The 17968-nt window shown below is 38.1% G+C and overlaps 1 protein-coding gene across 1 annotated transcript in view; it reads right to left on the bottom strand.

The window, feature by feature from the left end:
• Positions 1–17968, bottom strand: part of RAB22A (RAB22A, member RAS oncogene family) — a 54620-nt gene that overhangs the window by 35155 nt on the left and 1497 nt on the right. The gene's annotated exons all lie outside the window — the stretch shown is intronic.

Here is a 17968-nt window from a genome sequence, read left to right as displayed (position 1 = left end):
CAATTGGGAGAAGATATCTGCAAACTATATATCAGATAAGGGGTTAATATCCAAAATATACAGAGAACTCATACATCTCAACAACAAAAAAAACCAACAACCCAATTAAAAAATGGGCAAAAGATATGAACAGAGATTTCTCCAAAAAACATATACAGATGGCCAACAGGCACATGAAAAGATGTTCAACATCATTAGTTATCAGGCAGATGCAAATCAAAACTACAATGAGACATCACCTCACTCCGGTCAGAAGGGCTATAATTAACAAAAGAGGAAACAAGTGTTGGAGAAGATGCGGAGAGAAGGGAGCCCTCACACACTCCTGGTGGGAGTGCAAACTGGTGCAGCCACTATGGAAAGCAGTATGGAGATTCCTCAGAAAATTAAGAATAGATCTACCGTATGACCCAGCTATTCCACTGCTGGGTATTTATCCGAAGAACTTGAAAACACAAACGCATAAAGATACATGCATGTCTATGTTCACTGCAGGATTATTCACAATAGACAAGACTTGGAAGCAACCTAGGTGCCCATCAAGGGACGAATGGATAAAGAAGATGTGGTATATATACATAATGGAATACTACTCAGCCATAAGAAATGATGAAATCCGGCCATCTGTGACAATATGGATGGACCTTGAAGGTATTATGCTAAGTGAAATAAGTCAGAGGGAGAAAGTCAAATACCACACGATCTCACTCATAAGCAGAAGATAAAAACAACGTCAAACAAACACATAGCAACAGAGACTGGACTGGTCGTTACCAGAGGGGAAGGGGAGAGGGACAAGGGCAAAAGGGGGGATTAGGTACACGTGTGGTGATGGGTTATAATTAGTTTTTGGGTGTGAACATGATGCAATCTACACAGAATTCAAAATATATTACGATGAACGTGAACTTATATAATGTTATAATCCAACGTTACTGCAATAAAAAATAAAAATTAAAAAAAATTCAATTCTAGAGGAAGAAATGAAGAGCATTGGAAATGTAAAATAAAATTATTTTTGCTTTTTTCCCCTCTTGCCCTGAATAATTACTTAATCTCAAAGTCACTATTAGCTGGGCCAAGCAGGTAGGTGTACGTGGTGGAGAGTGGGGTGGCCCACAGTCAGGCATCAAAGGCTCACCAAAGTAAGGAGTCCCCATATGGGGAAAGTCAGGGGAAGAGGGTGTCAACATTACAATGTTATAATGTTTGACATCAAACAACTAGCTGTCTTTTAATGACATTAGGGGAAAAACGGAAATGGTCTTTTAATGTCTTTCTTGACAGTAAAACAACCATCATTTAAAAAAAACTTGAAAGTCTGTAATTTAGAGAAAAGCTACAAGTACAGAATTTACTTATCCTGAACCATTTGAGAGTAAGCTGCCTCATTACCTCTGAAAGTTAGTGGACATTTCCTATTAGCAAGAATACTCTCCTATATAAGCAGAATAAGATCATTAAAATTGTTACATTAACATCAACACATTGCTACCACCTATTCCTCAGAACTCATCTGAGTTTTGCCACTTGCCTATATAATAATATCCTTCCTGGTAAAACATTCAGTTCAAAATCGCATGCTGTATTTAGTTGTCATGACTCCGGTCTCCTTCACTCTGGATCAGCTTCTCAGCCTTTCCTTGACTTTTAGACTTTTGCAGATTACAAAATAAGTTGTTTTGTAAAATGTTTCTCAATTCAAGTTTGTCTGATGTTTACTCATGATTAGATACAGCAAGGATGATTAAACTTTTGAAATTCAATTGCTCTAACTGTAGTGGTTTAAAAATACGTCACTTTTTTGTTTTTTAATACCCTCCCCTTCAAGAGTTTGAGATGGGTTTAGTAACTCCCTCATGAACAGAAGCCATGGCAGGTGACTCCCACAAACAGGTCATAAAAGGTATTGCAGATTTCTCCTTGCTCTCTTGGATCACTTGCCCTGGGCAAAGTTAGCTGCCTTGTTGTGAGGACACTCAAGCAGTTCTATGGAGAGGCTCACATGGTAAACATCTGAGGAACTGAGGCCTCTAGCCCGCAGCTATGTGAGTGAGCCATCTTGGAAGCAGATCCTTCACCCCCAGGCAAGCACCCATATGACTACAGCCCCGACTGACATCTTGACTGCAATACCATAAGCGATCCTGAGCCAGAACCATATCAGCTAAGCTGCTCAGATTCCTGATCCACAGAAAATGTAAGATAATAAATGTTTGTTGTTTCAAGCAGCCAAGTACTGGGATAATTTGTTACTTGGCAATATATAACCAAGACAGTTATCCACCACATTAGCAGAAAAAAGGAGAAAAACCACATTATCATCTAACTAGATGCAGAACAGTATTAAGACAAAATTCAAGACCCAGTCTTGATTAAAATTCTCAGCAAACCAGAAATAGAAGAAAACTTCCTCATCTTAATAATGGGCAACCTACAACTAAGATCATACTTAATAGTACAATGTTTAATCTTTTACCACTAAGACTGGGAACACGCAAGGATGGATATTGGTCACCACTTTTATTCAGTATGGTACTGGAGGTCCTAGCCAGTGCAGTAAGGTATGGAAAAAACTAAAAGGAAAGGAAGAAGTCAAGTTGTTTTTATTCTCAGACAACATAATCGAGTATGTAAAAAATCCAAAAGAATCTACAGGATAGCTACTAGAATAAATTTAACAGGATTAAGGTATATAAGGTCAATACAGTCATGTGTTGCATAATGAAGTTTCGGTCAAGGATGGACAGCATATATGACGATGGTCCCATAACATTTGTACCATGTAGCCCAGGTGGGTAGTAGGCTATACCATCTAGATTTGTCTAAGTGCACTCTATGATGTTTGCACAATGACAAAATCGACTCACCAGATACATTTCTCAGAATATATCCTGTCATTAAGCAACCATTACTGTATACAAAAAAATCAATGGTATTTCTATATGCAGGTAACAATTGAAAATAAAATGAAAAAATACAATTCCATTTACAAGAGTTTATAAAACGTTAATATTTAGGGGAAAAAATACTTTTAAGACTCCCACACTGAAAACGACATATCAATGCAGATAGAAATTAAAGGAGACTCAAGTGAATGGAGAGAGATACCTGGCTCACGGTCAGAAGACTCAATATAATAATTTTTCACTAAGATGCCGAGGCTATTCAACAGGGAAAAAAAGTCAACAAATGATGCTGGACAACTGGATAATCACATGGGAAAAGAATGAACTTTACCTCTACCTCACACAACACAGAAAAACTAACTGGAGATGGATCAAAGAACTAAACGTAAACCTAAAAGCGGGAAGAAAACATAGAAGAGCATCTCGGAAACCTTACAGCAGGCACAGTATTTACAGAGAACCAAAAAAGCATGAACTGGAAAAGACAAAACTGGTAACGTGGACTTTATTAAATTAAAACTCCTTTTCAATGGAAGACTTCATTAAGAAAATGAAAAGGCAAGCCATGGAAAGAAGAAAATACTCACAATAAATATATCTGACAAAAGAGCTGTATTTGCAATATATAAAGAATTTCTACACATCTGTAAGAAATAAGACAAACATTCCAAATAAAAATGGGCAAAAAAGACTTGAATAATGACTTCATAAAAGATAATGAATGACAAATAAGTGATTGCAAAGATGCTTAACATTATTAGTCATCTGGGAAATGCAGATTAAAAGCACAATGAGATATCATTTTATATCCACTAGAATTACTAAAGTAAAAAAGACAAAGACTGGTGAGGATGCAGAGCAACTGGACTTCTAGACACTGCCGGTGGGAGGGTAAAACGATACGATCACTTTGGACAATTGGTAACTTATTAAATTATACACGTACCTACTCCATGAACTAGAAATTCTACTCCTAGTTACTCACCCAAAGGAAATGAAAACCTATGTCCACAAAAAGAGTTGTAAAAGAATATTCACAGCATCTAATTCATAACAGGCAAAAACTGGAAATGACCTGAATGTCCATAACCAAGAGAACAAACGGATAAACAAATTGTGATCCATTCATAAAATATTACTCACCAATTGAAAAGAAAAAGGGACATGCAACACAATGCTTGAATCTCCAAAACACTGTTTTATGGAGGGAGAAGAAATCAGACACCAGAGAGTATGTTCTGTGTTGTTTCATTTATGTGAAATTCAAGAATAGACACATTAACCCACAGCTCGGGGGAGTGTGGCTCACGGAAGGAACTTTCTGAGGTAACGGAAATCTCAGGATTGAACTTTATTAGGGTGGTGGTTACATGGAGTTTACTTTATCAAAATCAAATCAATCTTCTTACAAGAGACTCACCTTAAATATAAAGATACACAAAGGTTAAAAGCAAAAAGATGAGACAAAGATGCACCAAGCAAATATCGATCAAAGGAAATAATGTTGTTATACTGATAACAGGCAAATTAGACTTCAAGGCAAAATGCATTCCCAGAGCTAAAGAGTACATTTCAGAATGTCAGAAGGTTTGTATTATCAGTAAGAAATAAAATCCTAAATTTGTAGGTACTTAATGTAGCTGCAAAACAGATACAGCAAAACTGACAACAAAAAGGATAAACAGACAAATATACAACCATAGTGGGAGATTTTAACCCATTTCTCTCAGTAACTGATGGATTCAGGTGGACAAAAAACCATTAATAACAAGAGAGATGAACAATATGATTATTAAACTTGACCTAATTTCATTCATAGAACACGGCACCTAATAGTTGCAAAGTATACAGTCTTTCCAAACACATATGAAACGTTTACCCAAATCGACATATGCTGGGCCACGGCAAACTGTACTAGATTTTAAAGGATTTAAATCATACAAAATACGTTCTCTCATTTCAATACAATTATGCCAGTAATCATCAACAAAAAGTTAACTAGAAAATTTCCCTATAATTGGAAATTCAGAAACACATCTAAATGACACTTGGACCAAAGATGAAATCATAACAGAAAATGGAAAATATTTTGAAATGAATGATAATGAAATTGTGATATATAAAAACTTGTTGGATCCAGCAAAAGCCACGGATAAGGTTTTAAATATAAGAAATACAACTGAAAAGAAGGACTGAAAATCAGTGATATAATCATCTATCTCAAGAAGTTAGAAAAACAACGCCACACTGAACAGGACAGAAACAATAAAGAAAGGAGCAGAAGTTAATGAAATAGAAAGTACACAAACCATAGAGTTGATTGAAGGCAAAATTAATGTCAGAAATGTAAAAAGGATATCGATAAAGGATCTTAACCTTTTTATGCCAATAAATTGGGAAAAGTATTTGAAAGAGTCAAAATTCTTAAAAAACAAACCAGACAAATCCACAACCTATCAAAACCAATATGAGAAGAAATAAAAAAATCTTAAAATGGATAATCTTACAACTATAAAAGAAACTGACTCCTTAAACTCTTACACAAGGACAAATTGAAGCCCCGATGGCATCACTGATGAATTTTATTAATCGTTTAAGGAAGAAATAAAAGCAACTTTATACAAACTTTTCCAGAGTTTCCCAACTTGTTCTATAAGGGAAGCAAAACTTCGACACCAAACCCAACAAGTTCATTATAAAATGAAGTATTACATGATAATCTTACTTATAAACATACACAAAAATCCTAAAAGAAAATAGCAAACTAAAGCCAGTGATATATAAAAAGAATAGTATATTACGGTCTAAGTGGATTTATTCCATGAAAATTCAACAACGTAATTTACCACATTAACAGCATAAAAGAGAATAATTATGTGATCAACCCAACAGATGTAGGAAAAAATCTTTTGATGAATCCTACACTTATTCACGTAAAAAAAAAAATTCCCAGCAAATAATGAAAAGAAGGACACTGTAATGTGGTAAGGGGTACGTACAAAAACACTACAGCAAATACACGCAACGGTACGATAGTGAAAGCTTCCTGCTAAGATGTGAGTGAGATAACAATACCCAGTACCACCATATCTATTCAATAATTGTACTGGAGATCTACTCAATTCAATAAAACAAGAAATAAAAAGTTTAAGGATTAAAAATAAAGATATTTCAAAGCAATACCATTTAGCACATTAACAGTACAAAACTATATTAAAACATCAAACCTCTTGGAATAAATCTAATGAAAGATGTGTAAGTCCACTACACACAGCAGTAGAAAAAAATATTGAGAGAAAACAAAGAAGGCTAATAAATGGAAGAATAATCTATGTTCACCTATTAGAAGATTCAATATCTTAAATATGTCATTCCTTTCCAAACCAATCTATAAATTCAATGGAACGCCAATCGAAAACCCACTGGGAACTAGTGTGTTAGGGTGTATGAAAACAGACACGATGATTTTTTTTTTTATTGAGTTATTGATAGGTTACAATCTTGTGAAATTTCAGTTGTACATTAACGTTTGTCAGTCATGTTGTAGGTGCACCACTTCACCCTTTGTGCCCACCCCCCACCCCACCTTTCCCCTGGTATCCACTAAACTGTTCTTAGTCCATAATTTTAAATTCCTTATATGAGTGGAGTCATACACAGATTATCCTTCTCTCGCTGGCTTATTTCATTTAACATAATTCTCTCAAGGTCCATCCATGTTATTGCAAATGGAATGATTTTGTTCTGTTTTGCAGCTGAGTAGTATTCCATTGTATATATGTACCACATCTTCTTTATCCATTCATCTGTTGATGGGCACTTAGGTTGCTTCCACGTCTTGGCTGTTGCAAACAGTGCTGCAATAAACATTGGGGTGCATAGGACTTTTGGGATTGCTGACTTCAAGCTCTTTGGATAGATACCCAGTAGTGGGATGGCTGGATCGTATGGTAGTTCTATTTTTAATTTTTTGAGGAATCTCCATACTGTTTTCCATAGTGGCTGCACCAGTTTGCATTCCCACCAGCCGTGTATGAGGGTTCCTTTTTCTCCGCAACTTCTCCAACATTTGTTGCTATTAGTTTTAGATATTTTTGTCATTCTAATGGGTATAAGGTGATATCTTAGTGTAGTTTTGATTTGCATTTCCCTGATGATCAGCAATGATGAGCATCTTTTCATGTGCCTATTGGCCATCCGTATATCTTCTTTGGAGAAATGTCTGTTCATGTCTCCAGCCCATTTTTTGATTGGGTTGTTTGATGTTTTGTCGTTGAGTTGCGAGAGTTGTTTATATATTATGGATATTAAGCCTGCAGACACGATGATTTTTAAGAATAACATAGAGGACTCACATCACTGGACATTAAGACTTACAAAGATACATAAATTAAGAAACTGTGATATTGGCACAATGACCCAGAAAAAAAGACTAATAATCTTTTTAAAAGATCACCGACTATGACAAAAAAAAAAAAAAGTGCAGTGTGGATTTTATAAGATGCGGAAGTGAAACATATGACAATAACAGCACAAAGAACTAGAGAGGGGAAACAAAAGTATACCCTTGTAAGGTTCCTATGCCATACGTGAAATTGTATATTATTTGAAAGCAGATTGATAAAGTATATTGTAAATCCTAGTGCAACCACTAAAATAATAAGACAAAGAGGTAGAGCTAACTAGCCAACAGTGGAGATAAAACGGAATCATCAACATGGGGCAAATAGAAAAATATAGCAAGATGGTGGATTTATGCCAAACCATATGGATAGTTACAAAAAATAAAAATGGTCTAAACTAGTACTGTACAACAGAGCTTTCTACAATGAGAACTGAAAGGCATCTAGCACGACTGAGGAACTGAATTTTAAATTTTAACTTAAATTCAAACAGTACACGTGGCTACTGGCAACTCTACTGGGCAGCACAGGTCTAAACACTCCAACTAAAAGGCAGAGACCGTCAGATGAGATACAGAAGCAGGACCAATAATGCTGTCTACAAGAAACCCACTTTAAATATATAGATATAAACAGGTTAAATGTAAATGGATGGAAAAAGACATGCGAACACTAATCAACAGAGGGTTGAAGAGATTGCAGTGACATGAGACAAAGGAGAATTTAGAATCAGGACTGTTTCCAGGGGAAAGAGGGACACTTCATGATGGTGAAGGGGTCAAGTTATCATGAAAAGTAACAATGCTACATGTAGATACCACTCAAAAACAAGAGTTTCAAAATACATGAACAAAAACTGATTAAACTAAAAACAGAAATAAATAAATCCTCAGTTAGGGTTGGATTTCAACTACTCCTTTCACTGCAAATGAGAGGGGAGAAAATCAGTAAGGATACAGAAGACATGGACAGTGCTATGAACCATGCCCACTTATGTAACGTTTATGGACCACTCCACACAACAGGAGCAGAGCACATTCTTTTCTAGTATACATGGAACACGCATGAAAACCATATTCTAGGCTATAAAACAAACGTCAAATGTAAAATGTTTGAAATAATAGTACGTTCTCTGATCACAATGGATTTAAACTAGAAATCAATAATAAAAAATTTCTGGAAAATCCTTGAATAATTGGCAGTTAGGAAACATACTTCTAAACAACCCAACAGGTCAAACAAGTCATAAGGGAAATAAGAAATACTCTGAACTAAGTGAAAATGAAAACACAACATATTAAAATCTGCGGGATTCACTTAAACCAGTACTTAGAAGGGAAGTTTATAGTTCTAAATGTTCATATAAGAAAAAAAGGCCTTAAAAATCAACGCTCTAAACTTCCACTTTAAAAAATTAAAAAAAGAACAAATTAAGCCAAAATAAGCACAGGAAGGAAAATGAAAATAAAAGTAAAAATCAATGAAATAGAAAATAGATAAATATTAATGAAATCAAAACCTGATTCTTTGAAGAAGACCATTAAGATTGATAAACTCATAGCTGGAAAGATCCTAAAGACATCAAAAAGACGATAGAAGGATATTATGAACAACTTTATGCCAATAAATTAAAAAACACAGATACAATGAACAAATTCCTTGAAAGACAAACTATACAGCTCACTCAGGAAGAAATGAATAGGCCTGTATCTATTAAGGAATTTGAAACTTCACTTAAGATTTTTCTGACAAAGAAAATTCCTTGTTCAGATGGCTTCACTTGTGAATTATACCAAAACTTTAAGGAAGAAATAATACCAATTCACATAAACTCTTCCCAAAAAGTAGAAGAGGAGAAAACACTTCTCAACTTATTTTATTAGGCCCTGATACTAAAACCAGAGAAAGGTATTACAGGAAACTTCAGATTAATATCCTCATGAACACAGAGGCAAAAATCCTTACCAAAATTTTAGTAAATCGAATTCAATGAAGTTTAAAAAAAAGCATAATCAAGTAAAATTTATCCTAGGAATGCAACATTGATTTAATATCTTAATATCAGTTGTAATTCACTATTTTAAGATTAAAAAAGAAAAAGCACAATAACAGTTTTAAAGATATTAAAAAACCACGTGACATAATTCAACACAATTCTTGACAAAAAAAAAAAAAAATTTCTCACTGATTTAGGGATAGATGAGAACATTCTCAACCTGAGTGGGCACTGATAAAAAATCCAAGAGCCTAGCCATCAAACTTAAATGGTAGAAAGACTGAATGACCACCCCCCCACCCCCCCGCCAAGATCAGGAATAAGGTGAAGATGCCTGCTCTTACCACTTTTCAACAAAGTACTGGAGGTCCTAGCTCACACAATAAGGCAAGCAAAAGAAATAAAAGGCATACAGATTGGAAAGAAAGAAGTAAAACCGTCTATTACAGATGACATATTTGTGCAGCTGAGATAATCCCAGGAATCTATAAAAAAGGGTGCCTGACCTAACTGAATTTAGCAGTCACAAGATACAAGGTCAATATATAAAAATCAAGTTTATGTGTATATATTAGTAACAAACAATTGAAAATTGAAATAAAGAAATTCCACTGACAAATCATCAAAAACCAAGAAATACTTTGGGGAAAACTTAACAAAATATGTGCAAAGCCCGCACAATGTCAACTAAAAAACTTTGTTGATAGAAGTCAAAGACCTAAATTAGTGGAGAAATACCATGTTTATGGATAAGAACACGCAATATTGTTAAGATGTAAGTTCTACCCCAAATAAATCAATAGATTTGATATATTCTCAATTAAAATTTCAGCTCGTTCTTTCCAGGAACTCGACATTGTGATTCTAAAATTTACACAAATTGCAAAGAACCTAGAGGAGCCAAACATCTGAAAAATAAGAATACAGTGGGATGACTTATACTACCTGATTTCAAGAATTTCTATACATATAAAGCAATCAAGACTGTGTATCGTACAGGCACAAGGATAGACAAAATAGATCAATGGAACAGAAATAAACCCACACATATATATCAGTCTATTTCTGACAAAGGTACTAAGGTGATTTAAATAAATGCAGAATTTAACATTAATAAATGTTGCTAGAATGACTGGATAAAACAAATGGGGAAAAAATGATCTTAGACTCTTACCCGATACAGTAAACAAAAACCAGTAGAAATAGATCATAAACCAAAAATTAAAACATAAAGCTATAAAAATTCTAGAAGAAAACAAAGGTGAAAATCTTTGTGACCTTGGATGTATAGGACACAGAAAGCACAAAACATAAAAATAATTGATAAATTGGACTTGATCAAAATTAAACATCTTTGATCTTCAAAAGATAATGTAAGAAAATGAAAAGCTATAGACTGGGAGAAATAAGACAAACAACTCAATTAAACATGGGTAAAAGATTTGAACAGACACAAATAAGCAAATGAAAAGATTCGCAACATCATTAGTCATTAGGGAAATACAAACTAAAACTAGTGAGATACCACTCTGCTCGCAGTAGAACAGCTAAAATTAAAAAGAGTGACAACACAAAGCACTGGGAAGGATGTGAAGCAATGGCAACTTTCCTCTGTTGCTGGAGGGAACGTAAAACGGTACAATCATTTTGGAAAATAGTTTGACAGTTTCTTATACAATTAAGCATGTACTTAGCAGATGACTGAGCAACTGCACTTCTAGATATATACCCAAAAGAAGATACACGTTCACACAAAGATGTGCACATAAATGTTTACAGCAGCTTTATCTGTAATAGCAAAACTTGGAAAAAAAAAAAAACCCTCAAATGTTCATTGACTGGTAAATGAATAAACAAAGTGTGGGATATCCCATACAACGGAATACTACTCAGTAACAAAAAGGCATGAACTACCAGAACATGCAATAATACAGATGAATCTCAAAAAACATTATTCAGACACACAAAAGTACATAAATAGCAGGTGCATTTACATGAAACTCTAGAAAAGACAAATATAATCTACAGTGACAGAAAGCTTGTCAGCGGTTGCCTGGAGCTGGTGGTAGAGGTGGAGCTGAAAATAGAATGGGGCAAAAAGGAACCAACTGGAGTGATGGAAGTGTTCTGTATCTTGATCGTGGTGGGGCTCTCATAGATGTATAAATTTGTCAGAATTTATCAAAACATTCACTAAAAATAAAATGCTTTATTGCATGTAAATTATACTTCAGTAAAGTCAATTAAAAGCACAGACCAGTGGAATATAAGAGAAAATCCATAAGTCCTATAAATATGGATGCTTAATTTATGACAATGCCATCACTGTATGTGCTCAGTTCAGGGGAGTGGGTTATGGGTCTTAAAGAAAAAGAGAGAGACCAAGACTACTGGACTTGCCTGTTGGAATTAACACAAAAACAAGAACAAAAGCCAAAAAACCCCACAACTTAATCTCTGCTTAACATGTCATCTAGAAATCAATTCCAGGTAAATTTTAGATCTAAATCTGAAAATTTAAACAAAATTTCTGTAAGATAACAGAATATTTTTATGACTTTGGTGAACTAGTTTCTTAATCAGGACATAAAAAGTACTAACCATAAAGGAAAAGATTGATTTAATGGACTATATTAAAAGTAACAACTGTTCATGAAAAGATCCTGTCAAGAGAGTGAAAAGGTCAGTCACAGAGTGAAAGTACCTGCAACACTCAGAACCAACAAATGACCAGTATCCAGAATTCTTACATATCGCCTTCAAATCAATAAGAATATAACTGTCAGTCTAAGAGAAAAATGAACAAGATTCTTTTTTTTTTTTGAGGAAGATTAGCCCTGAGCTAACATCTGCTGCCAATCCTCCTCTTCTTGCTGAGGAAGACTGGCCCTAAGCTAACATCCATGCTCGTCTTCCTCTACTTTATATGTGGGACACCTACCACAGCATGGCTTGCCAAGCAGTGCTACGTCCACACCTGGGATCTGAACTGGTGAACCCCGGGCCGCCGAAGTGGAACATACGCACCTAACAGCTTCGCCACTGGGCCAGCCCCAAACAAGATTCTTAAATAGGCACTTTACAAAAGCTGATAACCAAATGGCCAATAAACATATGAAAAAGTGTTCAACAGCTTTAGTCATCTAAATAAATAGAATTTAAAACCAGAATGAGGTACTACTGTACACCCTCCAAAGCTAAAATTAAAGATTGATAATACCAAATGTAGTAGAGGATACGAAGCAACTCGAACTCCCATACACTGCTGGTGGGACGTAATTTGGTACAATATTTTGTAAGATATCTACTAGAGTTGAAGATACATATTTCCTCTGACCCAGGAATTCCACTGCCAGCTATATACATATATATTACATCCCAAAGAAATTTCATAGATATGGGCACAAAAGACATGTACAAGAATGTTCATGGCATAATTACTTGTTATAGCACCAAACTAGAAACGACCACAATGTCTAACAGTAGAATGGATAAACTGTGGTATATTCATCCAACCAGATACTTACTATACAGTGATGAAAACCATTATTACACGAAACAACACGGATGAATCTCACAATGTTTGAACAAAAGAAGCAGAGACAAAAGAATATATACTGTCTAATTCCATTTATATAAAGTCAAAAACACCCAGTGTTAAAAGTTTATTAAAAAATTACAATTGCTAAGAAATAACAAATGCTTACCATATGCCAAGTACCATTCTAAGTAATTTTTATGTTTTAACTCTGTTTTCAAAATTTAAAATTAGATGTGACTAATAAGCCAAATGTGCAAATTTAGTCACGAAGAGGTTAAATAATTTGCTCAAGGTCACAGAGCAACTAAGTGCTAGAACTGAGATGTGAAGGCAGCCAGCCTGGCTTGAAAGCCTGCATTCTATATACTATATTGACTCTCAATGATACAGCTTTAATGGAAAGATGGAGGGAGAGCAAACGTGCAGAGGGAGGTAGGAGGAGAAGGATGGTTAAATTCTCATCTTTCAAAAAAACAGTCAGTAGATAATGCCTAAAATTGGAAGTGGGGGGAGGGAAGAGGAGAGGAAGGATCGAGTATTATCAGTCTATGCATGTTATGAAAAAGTCTGGAGAAAGATTAGAAAAAACAGCGAAATCTCATCATAATTGCGGCTGCCGCCAGGGAACGCGTGAGGGTGACCCAGGGGACTGTTGTACTTAACCGCAAGCCCTGTTGTTACAGAAAAACCACATACACATTATTTTGATAAAATAATTTTAAAACATTTTTAAAAGATCAATAGCTACCATGTTGAAGCCCAGTGTCCCTGGCACTTAGCCTAGCGTTTTAAATGCAGTATCTCATGGAAGTCTCCTAACAACATGGAGTTGGTATCATCATTACCCTTATTTTGCTGATGAGGAAACAGATTCAGGGTTAACTAGCTGGCAAAGGACAGAGTCCAAGTCTGGACCACCATGAGGGAAGATGAAGTTCTAGAAGTCAAGAACAGCAACAGAGATGGAGGGATATTTAGGAGGTGGCCTGGACAGGAGCTAGTGACTCACGCTGGCTTCAGGGAGGGGAGGGGGATGAGAAGGGGGATTTGGGAAGGATGCCAAGGTTGCTGGCTTGAGTAAGTGAGGACACGTTGGTCCTTGTCTCTACCACAGAGTCCATGGAAAGGGGAGCAGAGGCCCAAGCCTCCAGTGGGGAGTTGACACTCAGTCCGGAATATGTAGAGTCCCCAGGTGTCTGTGGGCCACGTGTGGGCACCGGCACCAGGGTCAACAGAATGTACAGGTCTGGAGCTTAAGAGAGAATTTAGGGTTAGTGGGCGGGACTTAGTCACACGCAATCAGTGACACTCAACCAGTTTCCCATCCCAGCACACCTGAGGAACACAATATGCTCCCACTGGTGACTGCAGCTCACTACAGTGGTGATTTTAAAGGGGGCTATGTCTTCCCCAGTGTATGTGTATTGCGGGGAGAAGGGTCAGAGGCACATATAAGTCTGAAAAGAGCCTCAGCTTTGAAAATTCCTGTTATAGATGCAACCTGAAGCCATGACATGAGTAAGGTCATCAGGCAAGAGCAGACAAAACGACATCGGAGGGGTCTTGCAGGAACTGTACATACAAAGGGAGGATTAAGGGATGAGGATCCAGAGGAAACTGAAGGAAAGTGCTCATGGAGATAAGAAGATAAGGGGAGTATGGTGCAGGGAAGGCAGGAAATTGAGGCAGTTCGCATCTGAGAGCCTCAAGTTCTTCCACCTGGGCCATTTCCTTTATTTACATCCTTGCCTGGTCCCTGCCAGCACCGGAGTGTGCAACTTTTAGAAGGGCTAACAGTGTACTTGAGTCTTTTTTTTTTTTTTAAAGATTGGCACCTGAGCTAACAACTGTTGCCAATCTTCTTTTTTTCCCCTTGCTTTTTCTTCCGAAATCCCCTCAGAACATAGTTGTATATCTTAGTTGTGGGTCCTTCTAGTTGTGGCATGTGGGACGATGCCTCAACATGGCCTAACGAGCGGTGCCATGTCCATGCCCAGCACCCAAACCAGCAAAACCCTGCGCTGCTGAAGCAGAGTGCGTGAACTTAACCACTCGGCCATGGGGCCGGCCCCTCTACTTTAGTCTTGACAGATAAACAGGAACTTACCAAGGGGACAAGAAAGAGAAAGGGTCCCGCAGAGGGAACAGCATGTGCAAAGCACGCAGGTGTGGAAAGGGTGTTACTTGGTATATGTGTGTAGTGGGGAGAAGTGAGCAAGGCCAGTATGGAGGAAGCAGATGAGACACAAGGCTGGGTCCCAGACTGGGAAAGGTCTCCTCTGTCATGGTCTCGAGCAAGGTAATCAGACTTGTCTTTAAAGAAGCTCAGACAACAGCAATGAGAATTGGCTGAAAGTGGGAGAGGAGAAGGTAGGGCAGTCAGCTGTGAAACTCACACAACAGTCTAGGGAAGGCAGGATGAGGGCTTCGAGCTGTGGGATGGGGAGGAGGGCCCCGGCGGCAGTGACTGGGCAGAACTGACATGAATGAGGAGTTCAAGGGAGTGGGACAGGAGGGTGGAGAGGGGTGTGATGACAAATGGCATGTGATCACATACTACTACCAACCAACACTCACGGCACACTTTCTGTGCGTGTCCTGTGTGTCATCATATTCTCCCAACAACCCCAGGAGGCAGGCGACCCCCAACAGAGAGGCTCAGTCATCTGCCTGGAAGTTCTCCCAGTTGGCAAATGGTGGAGGCCCTGTTAAGACCACGCAAGATGGTTCCTCAGGGCCCATGCTCTTCCTCCTCATATGACACATTTGGGCCATTAGGGAAGACCACAAATATGGGAGGAGTAAGGGATTTAGGATCAGAGGAGGGATATTAACCGAGTTCTGCAGGGGATGAGGTCTAAATCATGGGTTGGAAATATGGGCCTGGCCCTAAGGAGAAAGGCCAGAGAAGCTGACTTGGAGGTTCTGTCACATAGGTGAAACTTAGGTGCGGGATGGGGTGAGAGCACCACTGGGAAACATACAGAGCAGGACACAGCTTGGGGAAGACCAACACGTACAAAATCAGTAGGAGAAGGAGAGAACACTGAGGGAGCACGATCACAGCCGGAGGAAGAGAACTAGGGAACACAGAGCTCATTCCAAGATGTCTGTGGTAAGTGACGTGGGAGCTGCTCCTGAGCTCCGGTGCCCAGTTCCTGCTGCCTCACCAGCCTCCTGGGCACCCCTCCAACATGCTCTGTGCCCCCAGTGCACAGTTCCTGCTGTCCCCCAAGCTACTCACCGCCCTCAACACCACCAATCAGTTAGATTCCTCTCTTCAAAAACGTTTCTCCTTCAACTTTTTATTGACTTATAATCCACTCATCTTTCAATATTTAAATGCCAGGGCTTCCAAGTGCTTTAGAGTTTCACTGTCTCCCTTAGTAATGACCCATTCCCTTAGGCCTAGGTCAGGCCCCTGTTACATGCTTTCACAGCACTTCTCCTTCGTAGTACCGAAAATGGTCAAATAAATAATTTCCCGTACATTAGTTACAGAATGTCTCTCCTCCTCCTTGGAGGTAAGATCCCTGAGGGACGGTGCTTATCTGGATTAGGGGTTGGCAAACCTTCTCTGAAAAGGGCCAAAGACTAAATATTTTTGGTTTTACGGGCCACAGGGTCTTAGTCACAACTATTCAACTCTGTCATTGTAGCCTGAAAGCAGTGAAGACAATATGTAAACAAACAGGTGTGACTGCATTTCAATAAAGCTTTATTTACAAAAACAAGAGGTGGGCCAAAGGGCCATAGTTTGCTGACCCCTGGTCTAAATCACCAGCACCCAGTCTAGCATCGGGAATATAGTGGGGACTCAATGAATGAATAAAGAAAAAAAAAAATGCCATCGGTTTTGGCAAATAGATGGTACCACCAGTACCCAGGGAAGGTGGTTTTAGTGGCATGGTGGGAGGGGAATTGTGATGATGTGGGTTGAGGAGGGAGCAGCAGTTAAGAAAGTAGTAACTTCTCTTTTGAGAGCTCCACAAGTTGTGTAGCAGGCTTGGGGAATGGTACTGTCTTAGTGGAGCAGATAGATTAGGACCACGTTTGCAGGCTATGATATGAAGGCAGGGCTGGGAAAGAAAGGGGAGAACTGGTGAAGAGGGGGGGCTCCAGAGCTCAGATGTGTAGGTAGTTGGTCATGAAGGAGGAAGACACCTGCTGAAGTTGAGGAAAAAGAAACGGGGCAAGGGGGAAGGAAGGCAGGCAAGAGTCTTGCATTCCTATTTCCTGTGGAATGTGAGCCAAGACCACCCGGTGAAGAGAGAGGGATTAACCCAGCAGCTGTCAGACTGGGAGAGGTGGCCACCAGTGGACGCCTGGACAGGGCTGCAGGCCCCGCCACGACTGCCGGAGCTACACCCTTTATTCTTCTCTCTCCTTATCTGATAGAGCACTTCTACCCAAGGTGGCTTTTGGGTATTTCAGAGCTGTGTTTTCAGCTCTGGCTGGGTGTGAAGTGTGTCACTCACTGAGTCACCAGCACCACTTGCTATCACTTCCTGCCACTTCACTTTCCCAAGCGGGTAGAGACAGGCAGGCCCCGAGGAGGATGAGCTCACGCTTTAAACATGTGGACATACCTAGTTCTTTCTTGAAGGATACTGAAAGGCATTTTAATTTCAGAAAGTTAGTGGTGGTTTCATCTCCATGCCTTCAAACGTGTATGTGTATACTGGAAAATATTTCTCTATTAGGCAGAGTAGAATTTTTCCTTAAGTCAAAGAAACTATTTGATTGGAAGTTTGCAATAAAAACAGCAAGCAGTTAGTAGTTCTACAAACCTAACATAGTATTGAAACCTATAAAACACAGCTTCTCAAAGAAAGCATTAATATTATGATATTTAAACACTGAAAAAAGTTTTCTTACAGAGCCGAAAACCTATAGCAAGCCAATTTCACTTATCCAATGAACTAGACACTGAAAACATCTTACATCTCAACATTAACTTATTAATTCATTATTACTACTAGTGCAGTAACGTGTGAGAAGGGTTTGGATCTCACCCTTCTACTTTTCAGGAAGAACTAAAACCATCTAAATACCTTTTAGTTGACATGCCTGAATAAACAGTATCAAGACCTGTTTTTCTCCTGCCTTATTTTAAGGC

Source organism: Equus quagga, chromosome 12 (genome assembly GCF_021613505.1).
Source record: "Equus quagga isolate Etosha38 chromosome 12, UCLA_HA_Equagga_1.0, whole genome shotgun sequence".
Classification (NCBI taxonomy): domain Eukaryota; kingdom Metazoa; phylum Chordata; class Mammalia; order Perissodactyla; family Equidae; genus Equus; species Equus quagga.
Note: the sequence above shows the minus strand (reverse complement) of the source record. Positions and strands in the feature narration are given on the sequence as shown.